Source organism: Palaemon carinicauda, chromosome 32, assembly GCF_036898095.1.
Source record: "Palaemon carinicauda isolate YSFRI2023 chromosome 32, ASM3689809v2, whole genome shotgun sequence".
NCBI classification, from domain to species: Eukaryota; Metazoa; Arthropoda; class Malacostraca; order Decapoda; family Palaemonidae; genus Palaemon; species Palaemon carinicauda.
In genome coordinates this window covers 23,954,694-23,979,586 of record NC_090756.1, presented here as the reverse complement: position 1 = coordinate 23,979,586, position 24,893 = coordinate 23,954,694, and the positions used below count along the sequence as shown (strand labels likewise).

Sequence of the window (24,893 nt, the reverse complement as noted above, 5' to 3'; positions counted from 1 at the left end):
CGGATCACACAGGAAGACAAAAAGTTCAGGAACTTGAACTGTGGGAAGAGGAAGGTAAAAAGTTCAGGAACTTGAACTATCGGATCCCATAGGAAGACAAAAAGTTCAGGAACTTGAACTGTGGGAAGAGGAAGGTAAAAAGTTCAGGATCTTCAACTCTGGGAACAATGAAGAAGGTAAAAAGTTCAGGAAATTGAACTAGGGAAACACAGAGGAAGACAAAAGGGTTTGGATCTTGAACTGTGGGAACAAACGATAGTAAAAAGTTCAGGAACTTGAACTGTGGGAACACAGTGGAAGGCAAAAAGTTCTGGATCTTGAACTGTGGGAACAAGTGGTGGGTAAAAAGTTCAGGAAATTGAATTGTCGAAACACAAGCGAAAGGCAAAAAGTTCCGGATCTTTAACTATGGGAACAAAAGGTGGGAAAAGAGTTCTGGATCTTGAATAGAGGGAACAAAAGGTGAGAAAAAAGTTCAGGAACTTGAACTGGGGGAACACAGGAAGGCAAAAAGTTCTGGATCTTGAACTGTGGGAACAAACAGGAAATTAAAAAGTTTAGGAACTTGAACTGTGGGAACTCATAGGAAGGTAAAAAGTTTAGGAACTTCAACTGTGGGAACAGAGGAAGGCAAAAAGTTCCCGGAACTTGAACAGTGGGAACAAGCGGAAGGCAAAAAGTTCCGGATCTTGAACTGTGGGAACAAGTGGTGAGTAAAAAGTTCAGGAAATTGAACTGTGGGAACAAGTGGTGGGTAAAAAGTTCAGGAACTCGAACTGTGGGAACACAGAGGAAGGTAAAAAGTTACGGATCTTGAACTGTGGGAACAAGCGGTTCAGGAAATTGAACTGTGGGAACACAAGCGGAGGGCAAATACTTCCGGATCTTGAACTGTGGGAACAAAATGTGGGAAAACAGTTCAGGAACTTGAACTGTGGGAACACAGAGGAAGGCAAAAAGTTCCGGATCTTGAACAGTGGGAACAAAAGGTGAGAAAAAAGTTCAGAAACTTGAACTGTGGGAACACAGAGGAAGGCAGAAAGTTCCGGATCTTGAACTGTGGGAACAAAGAGGAAGGTAAAAAGTTTAGGAACTTGAACTGTGGGAAAACATAGGAAGGTAAAAAGTTTAGGAACTTGAACTGTGGGAACACATAGGAAGGTAAAAAGTTCTGGAACTTGAACTGTGGGAACAGAGGAAGGCAAAAAGTTCCGGATCTTGAACTGTGGGAACAAACGGTGGGTAAAAAGTTCAGGAACTTGAAACTTTGAGAAAAAAATAAAGGCATAAGGTTTGAGCGCTTTAAATTGTGGGAATAAAGATGACAGCAAAAAGTTCATGAACTGTGGGAACAAGGAGGGTAAAAAGTTCAGGAACTTGAACTGTGGGAACAAGGAGGAAGGTAAAAAGTTCAGGAACTTGAACTGTGGGAACAAAGAGTAATGCAAAAAGTTCTGGCACTCAAACTGTTGGAGCAAAAAGGAAGACAAAATGCCCTGTCACTTGAACTGTAAGAACAAATAAAACAAAAAATTCCAGGAGTTTAAACTGTGGGAACAGTGAGGAAGGCAAATAATTCCAGTACTTAAACTGTGGGAACAAAGAGGAAGACAAAGTTCATGAGCTTATTGAGAACAAAGAGGGAAGCAAAAAAATTCAAGAGCTTAAGAAGTGGCAAGGCATTTTAAACAAGACAGTATAGAAGTTCATTCTGAGCCTAAACGTCTATTGGAAAACCCAAGATCCGAGCTCGGAGATCAACAGCGGGAATCTTAAAATGACTTACGAGAGCTGATCAAAACAGCACCAGAAGAAAAAATATGGCACTCGACTCAAAATAGCTTGAATGTGGATCATGAAGCGGGGCAACCGAAGTAGATAGAAGCACTCATACCCAAGAGATCATGATGAAGGGTAGATGAAGATGGTTTGGGGATGCTCTCCTCACTCCCCAAGAGAGATTAGTTCACCAAACTTATAGCATGGCTCCACAAGGCACTAAAAGAGTTGGAAGAGCCACGCCTTCATGGCTGAGGACTATGAAGAGTGAAGTAGATGATGAATAGAGTATTGTATTAAAAGCTCAAGATAGAGATGACTGGCGAAATCTAACTGAGGCCCTTTGCGTCAATAGGCGTAGGAGGAGATGATGATGACAAGAGAAGCACAGATAGCACCAGTCAGGGACGTTACCACAACCCTATTTTCCAAATACAACCCTACTTACATTTACAATCTTGGCTTGTTAAAACTAACTTTGCTTCAACTTCAACCATTATGAGGTGCTTAATCGCAGGCTGCTCGTAGCAACCAATAAGCTCAGGATGCAGACATTTCATAGAGGAACTATTCTTCATATACATTACTATGAAACAGTGAGTTTCATACTGTACACTTCAAATTGTGCTTGTTGCTGTTTAATTCACAAAGCATGGTAACTTAAAATGAGAAGTCAAAATATAATCAATATATGTAAGATAGCTTTTTCCAAAGAATATCACTGTATACTGTATATAGATAGTTTTTTCCAAAGAAAACCACTGTATATTGTATTCAGATACATTTTTTTCCAAAGAATATCACTGTATTCTGTATACAGTATAGGTAGTTTTTTTTTCCAAAGAATATCACTATTCTGTATATGTATAAGTATTTTCTATTTCAAAGAATATCACCCTATACTATATATAGATCTTATATAAGATTGAAGCATCCCTGGCAATGTTATGTGAATATTTATCTCTGTTACAAACGAGCACATACATTTTCAACTTTTAATAGAAGGAGCAGTGGATCTAAAGTACTATTGGGACTGGGCTCAGGTGGTAACGAAAGCTTCGAACGCAACCTCCCAGTGCTGCTAAGTAACCAGGGCAATCATATTCACAGAATACTTTTTGCCATCTCAATAATTAACAATAAAGAAACTGAACATGTCTTATTTCATTGAAAAATTTCTTACAATGGCGAGCTATTGAGTTTTATAAGGACTATTTCTTCTTGTGTTCTCATCTCCAAAATATAGGTGATGCCATACCTACTGGATATGTCAACATGTCACATCTTCATTACTTATCCATTTCATTAGGATACAAATATGTTTTGGCCAAGCCACTATGGATACCCAAACATAGCACCTACTAACCCAGATAAGACTTCAATTTCTTTTGACTTATCAACAGTATATGTAAGGATGCTAGAAAACTTCAAATAAATCAATCAATCAACAGCATCCATTCTCTACTCAGGTCCAGCAGCAAAACCACAACTTGGATATGCTGTGAATACCTCTTTAACATTACCAGCCAATCTTAATTATGATATGACTGTTACTGGAGTCAATATTCCTGAAAAGAACAGGAAAACTAAAAAACTTCTGACATCTAATGTCAAGTTTGGCTATACTTTGGGCTTATAGCATCCTGGTTTTCTAACCAGAGTTGAAGCTTAGGAAGTAATAATAATAATAATGATACCCAAAAGCTCGAACAGGAAAAATAGCTCATTGGGGAAAGGAAATAAGGAAATATACTACAAGAGAAGTTTAAGAATAATAATATCAAAAATAAATCTATTATATATAAGCTATAAAAACTTCAAAATAACAAGAGGAAGATAAATAAGATAGATTAGAGTACATAAGTGTATCCTCAAGCAAGAGAACTCTATCCAAAGACAGTGAAAGACCATGGTACAGAGGCTATGGCCCTACCCAAGACTAGAGAATAATTATTTGATTTTGGAGTGTCCCTCTCCTAGAAGAACAGCTTGCCACATCTAATGAGTCTCTTCTACCCTTACCAAGTGGAAAATAGATACTGAACAATTACAGTGCAGTAGTTAACACCTTGAGAGAAGAACAATTGTTTGTTAATCTCTGTGTTGTCAAGTGTATGAGGACAGAGGAGAATGTGGAAAGAATAGGCCAGACTATTCAGTGTACAGTATGTGTAGGCAAAGGAAAAATGAGATGTAACCAGAGAGAGGGATCCAATGTAATACTGTCTGGCCATTCAAAGGACGCCATAACTTTTTAGCGGTAGTATCGACAAAGTTTTTTATCAACTCCCCAATCAAATCTTGATAAACCTTTCAGAACATTTAGGAAATTTTTTCAGCATCCTTTAGATTGTCTATACGATCCGCCCAATTATGTTTTTCATCAAGGGCCATACCTTTAAATTTCACCTTTTATTCATTGGGTAAAATATAATCTAAAGAGATGGAATATGTTATTTTCATTAGTAAAATAAATTTTTGAATATACTTACCCGATAATCATGTAGCTGTCAACTCTGTTGCCGACAGAAATCTACGGACGGGATACGCCAGCGATCGCTATACAGGTGGGGGTGAACACCACAGCGCCATCTGTGGTCAGGTACTCTAGTACTTCTTGTCAACACCACCTCAATTTTTTCCTCGGTCCACTGGTTCTCTATGGGGAGGAAGGGTGGGTCAATTAAATCATGATTATCGGGTAAGTATATTCAAAAATTTATTTTACTAATGAAAATAACATTTTTCAATATTAATCTTACCCGATAATCATGTAGCTGATTCACACCCAGGGTGGTGGGTGGAGACCAGCATACATGTTAACACAGAAGCTAAGTATCCCGTATTTTATTTTATTAGTTATTCAAAAATAACATAAAATAAATAAGTACCTGGTAAGGAAGACGACTTGAACCATTACTCTGCCTTTATTAAGTACGTCTTTCTTACTGAGCGTAGCGGTCCTCTTAGGATGCTGAACGACTCTTAGGTGCTGAAGTATAAAGGGCTGCAACCCATACTAAAGGACCTCATCACAACCTTTAACCTCGGCGCTTCTCAAGAAAGAATTGACCACCCGCCAAATCAACAAGGATGTGGAAGGCTTCTTAGCCAACCGTACAACCCATAAAAAGTATTCAAGAGAAAGGTTAAAAAGGTTATGGGATTATGGGAATGTAGTGGCTGAGCCCCCGCCTACTACTGCATTCGTTGCTACGAATGGTCCCAGAGTGTAGCAGTTCTCGTAAAGAGACTGGACATCTTTGAGATAGAATGATGCGAACACTGACTTGCTTCTCCAATAGGTTGCATCCATAACACACTGCAGAGAACGGTTCTGTTTGAGGGCCACTGAAGTAGCCACAGCTCTCACTTCATGTGTCCTTACCTTCAGCAAAGCAAGGTCTTCTTCCTTCAGATGAGAATGTGCTTCCCTAATCAGGAGCCTGAATAGGTAAGAAACTGAGTTCTTAGACCTTGGAAGAGAAGGCTTCTTGATAGCCCACCATAAGGCTTCTGATTGTCCTCGTAAAGGTTATGACCTTTTTAGATAGTACCTAAGAGCTCTAACTGGGCAAAGTACTCTCTCCAGTTCGTCCCCCACCAAGTTGGACAGGCTTGGGATCTCGAACGACTTAGGCCAAGGACGTGAAGGAAGCTCGTTTTAGCAAAAAACCGAGCTGCAAGGAACATGTAGCCGTTTCAGATGTGAAAACTATGTTCCTGCTGAAGGCGTGGATCTCACTTACTCTTTTAGCTGTTGTCAAGCACACGAGGAAAAGAGTTTTTAATGTGAGGTCCTTAAAAGAGGCTGATTGGAGAGGTTCAAATCTTGATGACATAAGGAACCTTAGGACCACGTCTAGATTCCAGCCTGGAGTGGACAACCGACGTTCCTTTGAGGTCTTAAAAGACCTAAGGAGGTCCTGTAGATCTTTGTTGGTGGAAAGATCCAAGCCTCTGTGGCGGAAAACCGCTGCCAAAATACTTCTGTAACCCTTAATCGTAGGAGCTGAAAGGGATCTTACGTTCCTTAGATGTAACAGGAAGTCAGCAATCTGGGTTACAGTGGTACTGGATGAGGAAACTGCATTGGCCTTGTACCAGCTTCGGAAGACTTCCCCTTAGACTGATAGACTCTGAGAGTGGATGTCCTCCTTGCTCTGGCAATCGCTCTGGCTGCCTCCTTCGAAAAGCCCCTAGCTCTTGAGAGTCTTTCGAAAGTCTGAAGGCAGTCAGACGAAGAGCGTGGAGGTTTGGATGTACCTTCTTTACGTGAGGTAGACGTAGAAGGTCCACTCCTAGAGGAAGAGTCCTGGGAATGTCGACCAGCCATTGCAGTACCTCTATGAACCATTCTCTCGCGGGCCAGAGCGGAGCCAACCAACGTCAGCCGTGTCCCTTTGCGAGAGGCGAACTTCTGAAGTACCCTGTTGACAATCTTGAACGGCGGGAATGCATACAGGTCGAGATGGGACCAATCCAGCAGAAAAGCATCCACGTGAACTGCTGCTGGGTCCAGAATCGGAGAACAATACAACGGGAGCCTCTAGGTTATCGAGGTAGCGAACAGATCTATGGTTGGCTGACCCCACAGGGCCCAAAGTCTGCTGCAAACATTCTTGTGAAGGGTCCACTCTGTGGGGATGACCTGACCCTTCCGGCTAAGGCGATCTGCCATGACATTCATATCGCCCTGAATGAACCTCGTTACCAGCGTGAGCTTTCGATCTTTTAACCAGATGAGGAGGTCCCTTGCGATCTAGAACAACTTCCACGAATGAGTCCCTCCCTGCTTGGAGATGTAAGCCAAGGCTGTGGTGTTGTCAGAGTCCACCTCCACCACCTTGTTAAGCTGGAGGGACTTGAAGTTTATCAAGGTCAGACGAACCGCCAACAGCTACTTGCAATAGATGTGAAGTGTCCTTAGCTCCTGATTCCATGTTCCCGAGCATTCCTGTCCGTCCAAAGTCGCACCCCAGCCCGTGTCTGATGCGTCAGAGAAGAGACGGCGGTCGGGTTTCTGAACAGCCAAAGGTAGACTTCCTTGAGAAGAAAGCTGTTCTTTCACCACGTGAGAGTAGACCTCCTCTCTTCGGAAACAGGAACTGAGATCGTCTCTAGCGTCATGTCCTTTATCCAGTGAGCCGCTAGATGATACTGAAGGGGGGGAGGTGGGGTCTCCCTAACTCGATGAACAGTGCCAGCGATGAAAGTGTCCCTGTTAGACTCATCCACTACCTGACTGAGCATCGGTTCCTTCTCAGCATGCTCTGGATGCAATCTAGGGCTTAGTATATCTTTGGGGCCGACGGAAAAGCCCGAAAAGCTCGACTCTGAAGATCCATTCCCAGGAGACAATGGTCTGGGATGGGACGAGCTGGGACTCCTCAAAATTGACCAGGAGGCCCAGTTCCTTGGTCAGATCCATAGTCCATCTGAGAATCTCCAGACAGCGACGACTTGTGGGAGCTCTTAAAAGCTAGTCGTCTGACGGAGCCGGACACAAGATCATGGTACTGCTGCACAGTCTGTGAACTGTCAACCATGGGGAAGCGAGGAAGTACAGTGACAACCCGAAGCTGTCTAGACTGTCTGGGTCGTACAGACAACTCCTTATCGGGTTGCTGAGGTTGCCGCACTGCGTCACAACAAGACACTTCTGCTGGTTGTTGAACGTCTTCCCAGTGACACACTGACTCCGTAAACAAAAAATCCTCTAACAAGGACTAAGCTTGGACTGCATGTCTTGCAACACAGCTCAAGGTCTATGGGAGCAGGTGTGGTAACAGACGGGGTTAGCGACTGAAGTGGAACCATTACCCTCCCTGGAAGCATGCTATGCTTAAATAAAAGTCCATAGGAGGCTAAGCAGCTAAAGGCTCCTCTCCAAATGACAGAGTCCTCAAGGGAAAATCAGAAGGAGGGAGAATAGCACTTTCTCATCTACAGGAACCATATCCGAGAAAAGCTAAGTTCTCTCAGTGAGGGTTTCACTGGTGCAAAAGCAGCAGACTAGAAGGCAACGTTATGAAACTGCTTGACAGTCTAGTGAGTTGGCAACAACCAAAGATGTGTGACTGAGAAGCATGCGGTAAGGTATGCAGAGCATGCTGTATGTAGAGCATGCTGTAAGGTAAGCAGAGCATGTTGCATGGCGTGCGGCTTATGCTGCATGGGATGAGGCTCATGCTGCATGGGATGAGGCTCATGCTGCATGGTATGAGACTCATGCTGCATGGGATGAGGCTCAAGCTGCAAGGGATGAGGGTTATGCCGCATGCGTTGAGGAGGATGCCGCATAGAATGAGGCTCCTGCCTCATGGGTTGAGGCGGTTGCCGCATAGCATGAGGCTTTTGCCTCATGGTTTGAGGAGGATGCCGCATAGCATGAGGCTCCTCATAAGCATGAGGCTGCCTCATGGGTAGAGGAGGATTTTTAAAGAAATCTGAACCTGACACTAATCTAGCTGTCCGAGGATTTACCTGGTGAGAAATCAGTCTCTTTACCAGCGAGTTTTACCAGATTTCCCCGGGCCACCACGTGACACAATTGGTAGTAATTCATTCAAATTACCCCTAATGAGTCAATATGGATAAATATCAACACAACATCGTGTTCAAATAGAAATAAATTTCTACCTCATACTTGGGATCGAACGCTAGCCCCTTCTAATGAAAGGCCAGGTCGAAACCAACCATGCCACGAGAGCCCATTCAAGAGTTGAGGTTCTTGCCTCAAGAGTGGAGGTGGCTGCCGCAAGAGTTGAGGCTGCTGCCTCAAGGATGGTGGAGGTTGCCGCAACGCAAGAGGTTGCTGCATAGCGCTGGTATCTGGCAACTCCCAATGCGGCAGCTCACGCGTGGAGGTAGGTTGAGGAACCTCAACATCATACGTCTGGCAGGGTGGACTGCGCAGAGGTGGAGTTGAGGTTGCTGCCTCGAGGATGGTGGAGGTTGTCGCACCGCAAGAGGTAGCTGCCTCGAGGATGGAGGAGGTAGTCGCAACGCAAGAGGCTCCTACCTCAAGGGTAGAGGAGGTTGCTGCAAAGCATAAGGCTCCTGCCTCAAGTGTTGAGGAGGTTGCCGCGTGGCAAGAGGCTCCTGCCTCAAGGAAAGTGGAGGTTGCTGCACAGAGCTGGTATCTGGCAACTCCCAAAGCGGCAGCTCACGCATGGAGGTAGCTTGAGGAACCTCAACATCATACGTCTGGCAGGCTGGACTGCGTAGAGGTGGAGGAGCGCTCGCAGGAGGAGGTGTGTTAACCTTCTCTGCCTGAAACTCCTGCATCAACACCGCAAGCTGAGACTGCATTGTCAGCAGCATAGACCACTAGAGTTAAAGAAAGACAACAACAAACGGAGCTACTGTCCGTTGAAACTGAGGGTCTAAAACAGCTGGTGCGGCAACAGACGGAGTTACTGTCTGTTGCGATACCACCTTGCCTCTCTGGGAGGTGTGCAGTTGTCGTACTGCAGCAAGTCCGAACTGACCCAGTGCTAATGGCACCACCTAGGAGTTGGACTTGCGCGGAAGGGACCGACTTGCACTTAAAAGCTGCAAGATTTGGTCCATGGTTTCTGCGAGAAACCTCTTCCGCAGACGAGGAATAAATGGGCTCTCTCGTCTTTGTGTGGGTGGGGTGATCACGTCGGCTACGTGAGTTGGTTACACCCGAAACCACGGAGGGAAACGTCTGTTCGTCGATCAAGGCCTGCTGAACCCATAAGTCCTTCGACATTACTTCTCCCCTGGGCTTGGGAGCTTGTAAGAGGTCCCAGACTAGGCGAACAACTGGCACGAACAGACGAACCCTCGAACGCAACACTGTAACACTTTGCGCTTATCACTTTCTTTTGATTTTCTGTTTGCACTTATTTCACTGAACTCGAAACTTTAAGTGGTTTGTACCTGAAACACGCAATTCTATCCTTCATTAAAAGTTAGTAATTGCGAAAACAGTATTACAATGTAACAGAAAAACATAATGAAAGATAAATAATTCAGTGGCTGGAAAAGAGATTAAACACTAGATCAAATAAACTACGTTAAAAATCTCTCACCGCATAAAGTCTGAGAACAAGAATAAAACTCTAGAAACGTTTACCTTCTTCCCCTAAAGAGACTAGGAAGAAGAGCAAAAACGATAACAACGTTACCCGCTTGAACGAAACGTTTATCCTCCTCTCTCTTCCTCCGTCTCTATCTCTCTCTCTCTCTCTCTTGACTTAGCACCTGAGAGAAGAGCCCAATTATATATATCGTTAAAACATGTTATTGTTAAAGGAAAAAAAAAAAAAACTGAAAGGTTTCCCAAATAAAAAGTTCCTTTATAGAATAGAACCATTTAAGCTAAGAAAGAATGAACAAAACGCTAGAATCGGTTTACTCTTACTGCAACGTGACACCGTGATAGACTCTCTCTCTATCGTAACGATAGAGCGCAAGTTGAACGTTCTGAATGTCAACAACTGCAGAGACAAAACAAAACGTTAGTTCAACTTTGAAAACAGTACAAGACTATCAAAGAAATTCTTTCAAAAACTTTAAAATGGCATAATATGTTAACAGGTAAAAACGAAATGACGGGCTCAAAGTTAATTAACTTCGGTTCCAAGAAAAGACCGCCTACTATTAGGAAAGGTCGAATATAAACAAATATAAAAATTAATTTTAATAAGTTTATAATAAAAGGAAGTTAATCAAAGAGGCCTATAAAAGGCGGAGAGATATAAAATAAATCTATAACTTTGTTAAGCAAAATTAAGAGAGTCTATACTCTCTTCGACACCAACACTTCCGTCTAAGGGAAGGGTCGGCCATTTAAAAGTGAAAGAGAGTTCATACTCTCTTCGTACCAAAATTAAATAAAAAATTAAATCAAATTAATTCCAAAAACTTGCTAAGCTAATGATATAGCTTCCTGAATAGCGAAGGCTAAACTCTAGAGCAAATACATCACCAAATCGTGAGCAATAACTCCAGAATCAACAGCGTATCCATGTAGGTCTAGCCGGAGGCACGACAGAGGAAAAATTGAGGTGGTGTTGACAAGAAGTACTAGAGTACCTGACCACAGATGGCGCTGTGGTGTTCACCCCCACCTGTATAGCGATCGCTGGCGTATCCCGTCCGTAGATTTCTGTCGGCAACAGAGTTGACAGCTACATGATTATCGGGTAAGATTAATATTGAAAATTCCTTAGTAGCCCACCATTTTGAGAACCTTATGATGGTACACTCATGCACGCTATTCTATCTTGTTTCCCTTCCGCTTGTTTCTATAAAGTTTTCATAGTTTATATAAGATAAATCTAATTTAATATTGTTAATAATCTTAAAATATTTTATTTTGATTGTGCATTACTTCTCTTGCAGTTTATTTATTTCCTTGTTCCCTCTCCTCACTGGGCTATTTTTCCCTGTTGGAGACCTTGGGTTTACAGCATCATGCTTTTCCAACTAGGGTTATAGCGTGCTTGCTAACCGAATCAATAGATTCTTGCATGTATTCAACAGGTAGACGCTGCATCATATCCAGTACAATATAAGGCAAAACCCTCAATAAATAGTGAGCCTCTTAAAACTCTGCTGATGACATTCTATATCTTCAAAGACATAAAGCTTGTATATGTGCGGGAACAAACATACTAACAAATCCTTCAAGTTACCCCAATAAGAGTCTAGAGATGTTACGCTGTAATCAAGATGATCAGTCTTAGAAAAATAAAGTACTGTAGTTTGCTAATGATACAAACATCTTCAAGGACAAATCAAAAACAATGAATGTACATTAAAGGTTTGACAGACTTTCAACAAACCTTCACAAACACCTCCATAAACTAAGGATTATATTACACAAAAATAGCAACGTAGTTCTCAACTGACTTAACCCTTTTACCCCCAAAGGACGTACTGGTACGTTTCACAAAACTCATCCCTTTACCCCCATGGACGTACCGGTACGTCCTTGCAAAAAATGCTATAAAATTTTTTTTTTCATATTTTTGATAATTTTTTTGAGAAAATTCAGGCATTTTCCAAGAGAATGAGACCAACCTGACCTCTCTATGACAAAAATTAATGCTGTTAGATCAATTTAAAAAAAATATACTGTAAAATGTGCTGGAAAAAAAATAACCCCCTGGGGGTTAAGGGTTGGAAATTTCCAAATAGCCTGGGGGTAAAAGGGTTAATCTGTAGCTTATTTGGAATGTGCCATAATAGGATGAAAGCAGCAATGTGCAATAAGGCCAGGAGTGATTCTCATGGAATAGTTAAATTTTGGTAGATTTAGAGAAAAGCGGCTAATCCAACAAAACGTGGACCCTAAATGCCAAGTCATATTTTTCAACACTAATTCTGACAACCAGAATTAACTTGCCAGAATAAATGGATTTGCAGGTAATACACAATGCATAGTTACTAAAGTATTGAATTAACCCTTTTACCCCCAGGCTCTTTGGAAATTTCCAACCCTTAACCCCAAGGGGGTTATTTTTTTCCCAGCACATTTTGCAGTATATTTTTTTTAAATTGCTCTAACAGCCTCAATTCTTGTCATAGAGAGGTCAGGTTGGTCTCATTCTCTTGGAAAATGCCTGAATTTTCTCAAAAAATTATCAAAAATATGAAAAAAAAATTCTTATAGCATTTTTTTGCAAGGACGTACCGGTACGTTCATGGGGGTAAAGGGATGGGTTTTGTGAAACGTACCAGTACGTCCTTTGGGGGTAAAAGGGTTAACTTGCTAGAGTAATTGCATTTGCAGGTAATACACAATGCATAGTTACTCAAGTATTGAATTAATTGAGTGTAACCCATCCTTACCCCTAAGCCCCAAAGTAATTATTGAGCCAACACATATCCCCCTGATATAGTAAATATCGAAAAAAATGTTATTTTCATTAGTAAAATAAATTTTTGAATATACTTACCCAGTGATCATATAGCTGTCAGCTCTGCTGCCCGACAGAAAAACCTACGAACGGAATACGCCAGCGATCGCTATACAGGTGGGGGTGTACATCAACAGCGCCATCTGTCGAGCAGGTACTCAAGTACTCGATGTCAACACAGAACCAATTTTCTCCTCGGTCCACTGGGTCTCTATTGGGGAGGAAGGTTGGGTCCTTTAATTTATGATCACCGGGTAAGTATATTCAAAAATTTATTTTACTAATGAAAATAACATTTTTCAATATTAAACTTAGCCGGTGATCATATAGCTGATTCACACCCAGGGGGGTGGGTAGAGACCAGCATATATGTTAACATTAAGAGCTAAGTATTCCGTATTTCATTTTAGCAGTTATTCAAAATAACAAACATAAAATTAATAAGTACCTGGTAAGGAAGTCGACTTGAACAATTACTCTGCCTTTTTAAGTACGTCTTCCTTACTGAGCCTCGCGATCCTCACAGGATGCTGAGCGACTCCTAGGAGCTGAAGTATGAAGGGTTGCAACCCATACTAAAGGACCTCATCAAAACCTCTAATCTAGGCGCTTCTCAAGAAAGAATTTGACCACCCGCCAAATCAACCAGGATGCGAAAGGCTTCTTAGCCTTCCGGACAACCCAAAAAACAACAATAAAAAACATTTCAAGAGAAAGATTAAAAAGGTTATGGGATTATGGGAATGTAGTGGTTGAGCCCTCACCCACTACTGCACTCGCTGCTACGAATGGTCCCAGGGTGTAGCAGTTCTCGTAAAGAGACTGGACATCTTTAAGGTAAAATGATGCGAACACTGACTTGCTTCTCCAATAGGTTGCATCCATTACACTCTGCAGAGATCTGTTTTGTTTGAAGGCCACTGAAGTCGCGACAGCTCTAACTTCATGTGTCCTTACCTTCAGCAAAGCATGGTCCTCCTCATTCAGATGGGAATGAGCTTCTCGAATCAAAAGTCTGATATAATAAGAAACTGTATTCTTCGACATAGGTAAAGAAGGTTTCTTAATGGCGCACCATAAAGCTTCTGACTGGCCACGTAATGGTTTAGTACGTTTCAAATAGTACTTAAGAGCTCTTACAGGGCATAGTACTCTTTCTTGTTCATTTCCAACCAAATTAGAAAGGCTTGGAATCTCGAACGATTTGGGCCAAGGACGAGAAGGAAGTTCGTTTTTGGCTAAAAAAACCAAGCTGTAAGGAACATGTAGCCGTTTCAGATGTAAATCCAATGTTCCTGCTGAAGGCGTGTATCTCACTGACTCTTTTAGCTGTTGCTAAGCAGACGAGGAAAAGAGTTTTCAAAGTGAGATCTTTTAAAGAGGCTGATTGAAGTGGTTCGAACCTTGCTGACATAAGGAATCTTAGTACCACGTCTAAGTTCCAACCTGGTGTGGCCAACCGACGCTCCTTCGAGGTCTCAAAAGACTTAAGGAGGTCCTGTAGATCTTTGTTGTTGGAAAGATCTAAGCCTCTGTGACGGAAGACTGCTGCCAACATGCTTCTGTAACCCTTGATCGTGGGAGCTGAAAGGGATCTTTCCTTCCTTAGGTATAAAAGGAAGTCAGCTATCTGAGTTACAGAGGTACTGGTTGAGGATACTGATACCGACTTGCACCAGCTTCGGAAGACTTCCCACTTCGACTGGTAGACTTTGAGAGTGGATGTCCTCCTAGCTCTAGCAATCGCTCTGGCTGCCTCCTTCGAAAAGCCTCTAGCTCTCGAGAGTCTTTCGATAGTCTGAAGGCAGTCAGACGAAGAGCGTGGAGGCTTGGGTGTACCTTCTTTACATGCGGCTGACGCAGAAGGTCCACTCTTAGAGGAAGTGTTCTGGGAACGTCTACTAGCCATTGCAGTACCTCGGTGAACCATTCTCTCGCGGGCCAGAGGGGAGCAACCAACGTCAACCTTGTCCCTTCGTGAGAGGCGAACTTCTGCAGTACTCTGTTGACAATCTTGAACGGGGGGGAACGCATAAAGGTCTAGATGGGACCAATCCAGAAGAAAGGCATCTATGTGAACTGCTGCTGGGTCCGGAATCGGTGAACAATAAATTGGGAGCCTCTTGGTCATCGAGGTTGCGAACAGATCTATGGTGGGTTGGCCCCACAATTCCCATAGTCTGTTGCATACATTCTTGTGAAGGGTCCACTCTGTTGGGATGATTTGACCCTTCCGGCTGAGGCGGTCTGCCATGACATTCATGTCGCCTTGAATGAACCTCGTTACTAGGGATATGTTTCGATCTCTTGACCAGGTGAGGAGGTCCCTTGCGATCTCGTACAACGTCATCGAATGAGTCCCTCCTTGCTTGGAGATGTACGCCAAGGCTGTGGTGTTGTCGGAGTTCACCTCCACCACCTTGCCTAGAAGGAGGGACTTGAAGCTTCTCAAGGCCAGATGAACTGCCAGTAGCTCCTTGCAGTTGATGTGCAACTCGCTTTGAACCGCATTCCACGTGCCAAAGCATTCCCGACCGTCCAATGTCGCACCCCAGCCCGTGTCCAATGCGTCCAAGAAGAGAAGGTGGTCGGGGGTCTGAACAGCCAGTGGCAGACCCTCCCTGAGGAGAATGTTGTTCTTCCACCAAGTCAGTGACGACTTCATCTTCTCGGAAATAGGAACCGAGACCGCTTCTAGCGTCTTGTCCTTTCTCCAGTGAGCAGCTAAGTGAAATTGAAGGGGGCGGAGGTGGAGTCTCCCTAACGCGATGAACTGGTCCAGTGATGAAAGCGTCCCTATCAGACTCATCCACTGTCTGACTGAACATCGGTCCTTCTTCAGCATGGACTGGATGCATTCTTGGGCTTGACTGATTCTGGGGGCCGACGGAAAAGCCCGAAAAGCTTGACTCTGAATCTCCATTCCTAGGTATACTATAGTTTGGGATGGGAAGAGTTGGGACTTTTCTATATTGACCAGGAGACCCAATTCCTTGGTCAGATCTAGAGTCCACTGTAGATTCTCCAGACAGCGACGACTTGACGCAGCTCTTAAAAGCCAGTCGTCCAAATAGAGGGAGGCTCTGATGTTTGCTAAATGCAGGAATTTGGGAATATTCCTCATCAGTTTGGTAAAAACTAGAGGTGCCGTTCTTAGGCCAAAGCACAGGGCTTGGAACTGGTATACAACCTTCCCGAAAACGAACCTTAGAAAAGGTTGGGAATCTGAGTGGATGGGGACGTGAAAGTAAGCGTCCTTTAGGTCTAACGAGACCATCCAGTCTTCCTTCCTGACCGATGCTAGAACCGACTTTGTCGTCTCCATGGTGAACGTCTGCTTTGTGACAAAGACATTCAGAGCACTGACGTCTAGCACCGGTCTCCACCCTCCTGTCTTCTTCGGCACTAAGAAGAGGCGGTTGTAGAAGCCCGGGGATTGATGGTCCCGGACTATGACTACCGCTCCCTTTTGCAGTAAGAGAGACACCTCTTGTTGTAAGGCTAGTCTCTTGTCCTCCTCTCTGTACCTGGGAGAGAGGTCGATGGGAGTTGTTGCTAGAGGGGGCTTGCGCAAGAATGGAATCTTGTACCCCTCCCTTAGTAACTTCACAGACTGTGCGTCTGCGCCCCTGTTCTCCCAGGCCTGCCAGTAGTTCTTGAGCCTGGCTCCCACTGCTGTCTGAAGAAGGTGGCAGTCAGACTCTGCCTCTAGAGGACTTGGAACCCTTCTTCTTGCTCCCACGTTGACTTCCGGCACGAGCACCTCCTCTGCTGGAGGCTCTGCCACGAAAGGGCGGAATGAACCTTGAAGCTGGAGTGTCCATCCTGGGTCTAGGCACGGAGGGCAAAGGGGTGGCTTTGCGTGCGGATGACGCCACCAGGTCATGGGTGTCTTTCTGGATCAAGGAGGCAGCAATCTCCTTGATCAACTCTTCAGGGAAGAGACACTTCTAGAGTGGAGCAAACATAAGCTCCGACTTTTGACATGGGGTAACTCCAGCTGACAAGAAGGAGCAAAGGTGATCCCGCTTCTTGAGGACCCCAGACACGAAAGAAGCCGCAAGCTCACTAGAACCATCCCGTATGGCTTTGTCCATGCAGGACATGATGAGCATGGAAGTTTCCTTATCAGAAGGGGAGGTCTTCCTGCTCAACGCTCCCAAACACCAGTCCAAGAAGTTAAAGACTTCGAATGCACGGAAAACTCCCTTCATAAGATGGTCCATATCCGAAGGAGTCCAGCAAATCTTGGAGCGTCTCATAGCCAACCTGCGGGGAGAGTCTACCAGACTTGAGAAGTCGCCCTGGGCAGAGGCAGGAACTCCCAAGCCGAGAACTTCTCCCGTGGCATACCAGACGCTAGATCTGGAAGCAAGCTTGACTGGGGGAAACATGAAGGATGTCTTCCCAAGTTGCTTCTTGGACTGCAACCACTCTCCCAGTACCCTTAAAGCTCTCTTGGACGAGCGAGCGAGTACGAGCTTCGTAAAGGCAGGTGCTGCTGACTGCATGCCTAAAGCGAACTCAGAGGGAGGCGAGCGTGGTGCTGCAGACACAAAATGATCCGGATATAAATCCTTGAACAGCGCAAGCACTTTCCTAAAGTCTAAGGAGGGAGGCGTGGTCTTGGGTTCTTCGATGTCCGAGTGTAGTTCGTCAAGATGTGCAGCTTCGTCATCATCAGAGATACCATCGTCTGAATGTTGAGGAGGAAGAGGCAACGGAGTAGGCTGGACGGCTGAGTCCGGCAGCACGGGAGCATGCGTGGCTGCACTGGACCCAACGTCATGCCACTGTTGGTCAGTCTGAGAACTGGCAACAACCAAAGCTGAGTGGGTGCGCAAAGCGTCTACTCCCGACTGTGGAAGGATAGCGGAGACCACCGTGGGTTGCGGAGGCTGACGCACCGCGTCAAAACACGGCAGCCTAACTCCACCCTCCTGTTGTTGCGGTAGCTCACGCACGGCAACGGAGGGTTCCGTGCGTCTGTGAACGTCAGCATGCGTCTGGCAGGGTCGACTGCGCATGGGTGGAGGAGCTCTCACAGCTGGAGTGTGGGAGCAGGCAGCCTCAGCGTCTGCTGGGCGCACAACCGTGGCAGGTTGTAGGCTAACGGGTGCAGCGTCAGCCTTCTCCGCACGAAACTCCTGCATAACAGCAGCTAACTGAGTCTGCATAGACTGCAGCAAAGACCACTTAGGGTCTACAAAAGCGGGTGCGGCAACAGACGGAGTTACTGTCCTTTGTGACTGAGGGTCTATAACAGCGGGTGCGGCAACAGACGGAGTTACTGCCTGTTGCGGTACCACTTTGCCTCTCTTAGGAGGTGTGCAGTCGTCGGAGGACTGCAGCGAGTCCGAACTGACCCAGTGGCTACACCTGGGCCGTTGGACTTGCTCGGAAGGGACCTTACGTTTAAGAGGCCGTGAGACCTTGGTCCATCGTTTCTGTCGAGAAACCTCTTCCGCAGACGAGGAATGAACGGGCTCACTCGTCTTCTTGTGGGTGGGACGATCTAGGTAAGATACGTCCGAAACCACGGAGGGTACGTCTGTCCGCTGATTAAAGCCTGTCGAACCCTTTGGTCGTACGACATTGCTTCTCCCCTGGGCTTGGGAGCTTGCAAGAGGTCCCGGACTGGGAGGACGACAGGCACGAACAGACGCACCCTCATGCGTAACACTGACACTTTTCACTGCACTGACACTCACTTCACTTCCCACTGCACTTTTACCTTTCAACTCTCTGACGTCAGCCATGAGTTGATTGCGGTCATTCGCCAATGACTCGACTCTCTCACCTAGAGCCTGGATGGCACGCATCATATCTGCCATTGAAGGTTGATGAGAGCTAGCAGGGGGGTCGGGTGCAACCACTACAGGGGAAGGAATAGGTTGAGGGGCATGGGGAGAGGAAAAATCAATTGAGCGAGACGAACTCCTCCTGATCCTATCCTTCTCTAGCCTACGTGCATATTTCAGGAATTCTTGAAACCCGAATTCCGAAAGCCCAGCGCATTCCTCACATCGATCTTCCAATTGACAGGCTTTACCCCTACAATTGGAACAAACGGTGTGCGGATCGATAGAGGCCTTCGGAAGACGCCTTGAACAGTCCCTAGCGCTACATTTCCTGTACTTGGGGACTTGAGAAGGGTCAGACATCTTGAATTAGTCAAAGGGGGGAATTCAAAATCTATCCAAGTCGTCAACAAATAATCCAAAATCCAAAAAAGAATGCAAGGAAGTATTGAAGATAACTTCTGCACAGCGATAGCTAATAACCAGAAATGAATACTTCACCAAATAACGTGAAAATCAATCCAGAAAACAAGAGCGTATTCAGTAGGTCTTGCCGGTGGCACGACAGAGAGAAAATTGGTTCTGTGTTGACATCGAGTACTTGAGTACCTGCTCGACAGATGGCGCTGTTGATGTACACCCCCACCTGTATAGCGATCGCTGGCGTATTCCGTCCGTAGGTTTTTCTGTCGGGCAGCAGAGCTGACAGCTATATGATCACCGGGTAAGTTTAATATTGAAAAATACAATTTCCTACAGAAATACAATACTGTACATTTAACCTGAAGCCTATTGTAAGAAAATAGGGCTATAATAAAAATATCCTTAGTCTACAAGATGAAGAATGGAGAAGTATTCATATAAAAGCTCAAGATAGTAACGAATGGTGAAATCTATCAAGGCCCTTTGCGTCCATAGGCGTGGAAGATGATGATCATGACTAGCCTTGACTAAATATTTACTATTTCTCAAGATTTCTCAATATTGAAGGATTTGGTAAGATTTCTCAATGCTCTAGGAAATGGAAAGATTTAGGTCCACAAGTTTGATATTTCTTTTTTTTTCTCATGTGCCATAGAAGAATAATGGAAAATATCATAATTAACAGCTGTTTTTATTATAAACTTAAGCATAAATGAATGCAGTAGAATCAAATTCCTACCTAAAATGTACCTATTGTAGGTCATACAGCCACCAAGATCAAATGACCAAGGGCACTTTAAAGAATGAATTGAATATAGGATTTAGGCATTAAGCCAAGCACTGGGGCATCAAAGGCCATTCAGTGCTATATAACGAAAATCATTCAATCATATCTGTACACTCACACCATTTAGTATCATTTTAACCTTTAATACAAATCGTAACACTTTCATACAATAAAATCTAGATGTGAAATAAATAGGGATTAAAAGGGTAAAATAAATAAACAAATTAATAAAATCAATTATAGCTCGTAATATAACCCAATACTTTGTATAAATTTTCTCAAGTTCAGGGTATTACAGTTTTCCCCCAATATATCTCTTAAAGGTTTGTCCTGGAGTTTAAAGAAGTCAACAGGTAAAGGAGAAAGAAAGGTGCCTAACCCCAGTGATGCATAGTTCGGTGTTACGTTAGGATAAGTTACTTGAATTTGTTGCGTTATGGTGGGTTTACATGGTCAAACGGTTCTTCAAACACATTTCGACCGACAAGTGTTTGAAGTGATGTTCGAACGTGTGAACAGGGTATTTGGTTGTCGAACACGTTCCTCGAAAGGTTCAAAGAAAGTATGTTCTCGCCTGACTTTTGTGGGTGGAGCTTCATTGTCCATAAACATTATGCATTTGTGGCTGACTCCACCTCTTCGAACTGTCTGGTAAGCAGGTTCGACGAACTGTTTCACTGTGTCAACCGCACTTTAGTTTAAGTTATAGTACAGTACTCGAGTCAGGAGAAAGAATTTATGTATAGTATATTGGACAGGGGCAAGGGGCTAGCTCATACATGACATTGTCCTAACTAAGGTTAGGTTAGGTAAGGAAGAATTGTATCTTAGTGTACTTTTACCACTTTCGGAGAAAATCTGTTCACAGTCAAATCAACCGATCTACAGCGCTTATATTGTGAGCTTACTTCACAACAGCTATTAATGCTAACCACTTGGGGTACTGTATTCTAGTTTACCCCCAAATCACTAGTGTGCTATATTTGGAGAAGGTGCAAGAAATGGTTTGCCAAAATATATACAAGACACAAAGTAGGTTAAGCAAAAAATAAAACTTCATGTACTTCAAAAGAAATCAATATGTCACATTACTAACAAATATGGATTCTTTTTATGGTTACATGTTATTAATGTACCACCTATCACCCTACCATACAATTCAATCCTAAACAATTTGCTAAATGATCATTAAAATGATAAATCAACATCAATTACTGGGTACCTTCAAATAAACTTTTTCATACCTGAAGTATGATGTTTATCAAGAACCTCTACAAATCATAGGACATTTCCCACTTAATGCCAAAATCGTCGGAAATGATTCCTATTCAAAGTACGGAGGTAAACTTTTATTAGAATACAGTATTACATAGTCACTATTTTTTGGTTCTTTTCAAAGATTTTTCCCATGCCCGATAGCTCTTCTGGAAACCCGGTCTATGTTTTCCATGTCATCACAGTACATATACACATACCATACTACACATATAGCCTTAGTCTTCTTATCATTCATGCACATCAATTGTGAACAGCTTGACTAAGCGAATAATGCCAATGACGGCAACTGGTATGAATCAGTAATTTTTAATATATCCCTGTACTGATGTTGCTTTACTTTTTACCACTTTTTACCAAATCTATTACTCAAAGTTAATTAAGGGAGGCAAAACACTCGGCCATGCATAAGCAACGACCTCAATTAGGTTAGGTTACAAAGCATACGTTTCCTGTAAGGAGGGCGAGGTTACTTACTTACTTTTACGGGTTTATTTCTCGCCCTCCATCAGACACTAAAGGTCTGTTCAGGTGGGCCTTGGTGTGTGAAAATAATTTCTTTCCAGTTAATATTTTGCTCTGTATCATTATCAGTTATTTCGCTAGCATTTGTATTCAGGCTTAATAGATTTCAGGTCACTATTATAACACTTTCTAAAAAGATAAGTCTTCAGGTTTTTCTTGAAAGCTGCCACATTTTTGCTATTCTTGACATCGAGTGGAAGGTCGTTGAAGAGTCTTGGTGCAGCATAGCTGAACGTTCTTCCTCCTATTGCATGATTCACACTAATTTTGAATAGTCTATGTGGGTCATCAGCATGTCTAACTCTTACAGCAGCGCTGGTAGCTTCAGGGTAGGGGACCAAGCAATCACGAAGATATTTAGGCTTATCACTTGTAAGTGCTTGAGAGTCAACAAGCAAATCTTAAATTCAATTCTAGCCTTAACAGGTAACCAATGTAGATCAATCAATGCAGGAGTTATTCTCTCTCTTAGTTTAATGCCTTTTATCAGTCTAGCCGCCCGGTTTTGCACATTTTGAAGCTTTCTTAGTAGTGGGTCTCGAATCCCAATCCAACAGATCGCAAGGCAGGAACGCTTCCAATAGGATATCACACACCAAAAGGAAAGAGAAAAACAGTTAATAGTAGAGGCCCATGGTGAGATAGACCCCTAGGCTAGGTAGAGATGTATGAATCATATCATTCAGCCGATTCGCTTGAATTTTGAGATATTCCGGCGTGACGGTCTGCACGATCCCCCGGTCTCAGAATTCTCCTTGATAATCTGCGCATGCGCGAACATTACCGTTTACCAGTGCATACGAGGCTGATGTTTTATTTTTCTGTAATGTTAGCGTGCGCAGCTCAACATTACCGCTTGCCAGTACATACAAGCTTGATGTTTTATTTCCATGCGAGCGAAGCGAGCTAATGGCGGAAAAGAACCATTATACAATGTCAAGGAGAATTCTGAAACCGGGGGATCGTTCAGACCGTCACACCGGCATGGCTAATAAGGAGATAATACGCATTCTGCGCTCGACATATTATTGCTGTAAGATGAAGCAATGCTACGCTTTTTAAAAATGTGGTTTATCCAATCCGGCAGAATTTTATTTAAATCTTATAAATTCCATATTCAAATAGTGCTTCATATTAGGGTATATCAGGCCAATATAAAGAAAATTTTCCCCATACAGAAAAAACGTTTTGACAAGTAATATTTAAGACATAGCCTTTCCAACAAACTACATTCACTAAGGGGTTTAAGGTAGCCACCATTTTTGTACTAAACTGCAGGTTCGTTTACTAGTTACCATTAATATAAGGGGTTAGTAAAATAACTAACATTAAAGTCAGCGATGTAACTATGTTAGTAACATCAAATCACATGAAGAAAGTGTTTAGCAGAAACGTCAATAAATACCAGATGATATACAAACAAAACATTAAATCACACACATCTAATTCCCCTAAAAAATTTTTCCTCTAGTATATAAAAACGAGAGAGAGAATAACCCATTCTGGGTAGCATGTCAATTGAAATGACCCAGAATCTGGGTCAACATTCCCATAGTTATGAAAAAAAAAAAAATCGTTTATTCACCTTGACCTGGCCCTTCCAACATCGAGAAAAAAACATATTTGAAACGTTTCTACCGAGTTTGTCAATTGTCCCAAAATACAATAGACGATGATATAGTTAAGGATAAACCTTCTATTATGTCTGTAATATATAAAACCTTTACTATAAAACGAGAAATGATAAATGACGATTATTTTTTTTTTCCACTCAGCGAAGGGTTTGTCGCTCATAGCAGATATTTAAAGGAAAGAAGTCTTTCCTAATCAATACGTTGCAACCATATACAGAATGACAGCTGCACTGTCACATACTCACATTACAGCGTCTGGGGCGTCCTCATTCTTTGCCCTTAAGACCCTAACATGTTAAATTATCCTGATGGTTAAGACGGGGGAGGGTCAGGGACTTCGTTTCGCCCCCATCGGCGAAACACAGCTGATCATAACAACGTCTGCAGTGACACTGAGATCGAACTTCTGTTTTCTGCTACAGAGCCAATCAAATTAGAGTCTATTGTATATGTGGTTTCCTCCACACATTTATGAAATAAGAATAAATATATAATCTTAATAAATTAATATATTTTATAATATATTTATTAAATAATATCATTGTTAGGCCTGTCATTGATATATTTATACTAACATGAATTATATCGATATTTTACTGACCCCGTTAATTCAAATACCGCGGTTTATAGCAGACGAAACTAATTAAAATAGCTTATCATTAAATTTTATCGCTATGAATCGTATAAATATATTTTTGGTAAAAAAATATCTTATTCTTTGCCTCTTTATAGAGCTATTAACCATATTGACAATTCATTAACTCTGCCGATATAAACGACGTATTTCGCGGCATAGCAGACGAAACAAAACTGCAATATCGTATAAAAAAAAATTTCCTCACCATAAGAAAATAGTAAATGCACCAAGATATATTGATTTAAAATAATTTAATAAAGTAGAATTTGTTTTCCAATAGCCTTATTTTCTACTAATTAATAAATTATGAATAATTATATAGGAAATGGGAATTTTTTAGGTCTACAAAGTTCATGGGTGACTCATTTTTTTAGTGGCTGATCACAATTTCATTAGGAATATGCTGACATTTTCCATTTTTATATTAGTGGTTAACTTTTTATAAACAGAGGAATCAAATTATAAGTTAGAATTTATGATTAAGTTCATATTAGTTCAATGAGATTAAAGCAATTGTTTGATTTTTATGTTCATAACCTATATGATCTGATCCTTATCGTAAAATAATTTTATGAAGTCATAGTCTACCATTATTTACAAGGTTATTTTGTCTGTTTTTTAATATTAGATATTTGGGATTATGGTAAAGCTTTTATATTGGACTCATCATCATCTCTTCCTACGCCTTTTGACACAAGGCCTCGGTTACATTTCGCCAGTCGTCTCTATCTCGAGCTTTTAAATCAATATTTCCACATTCATCATCTCCTACTTCACGCTTCATAATCCTCATCCATGTAGGGCTGGGTCTTCCAATTCTTCTAGTGCCTTGTGGAGCCCAGCTAAACGTTTGGTGAACTAACCACTCTTGGAGAGTGTTTAGTCATAATGCCGAGAACTATCTCTATCTACCCCTTACCTTAATCTCATCCTCATATGGCACTCTAGTAATCTATCTTATAGTTTCATTTTTAATCCTTTCTAAATGATGAAACATAATGATGCCAGAGCTAAACATGGGATGATGGGTGTAGTAATGGAGTCTTTATAATAAGCATCCATTTGGGAGAGAGTATTGCTACATGCAGATTCATATTAGATATGCTACTAATGCTGTGATTCACATTAAAAGGG

General features: G+C 42.7%; 1 protein-coding gene across 1 annotated transcript in view; it reads right to left on the bottom strand.

Moving 5' to 3' along the window:
• The window catches only part of LOC137625334 (serine-rich adhesin for platelets-like), a 109,399-nt gene extending 85,879 nt beyond the window's left edge, over window positions 1-23,520 (bottom strand). The window contains exon 1 of the mRNA XM_068356177.1: window positions 23,368-23,520. The gene's annotated coding sequence lies outside the window, so the exon portion shown is untranslated. The remainder of the gene's footprint in view (window positions 1-23,367) is intronic.
• Between the last annotated feature and the right edge of the window lie 1,373 nt (window positions 23,521-24,893).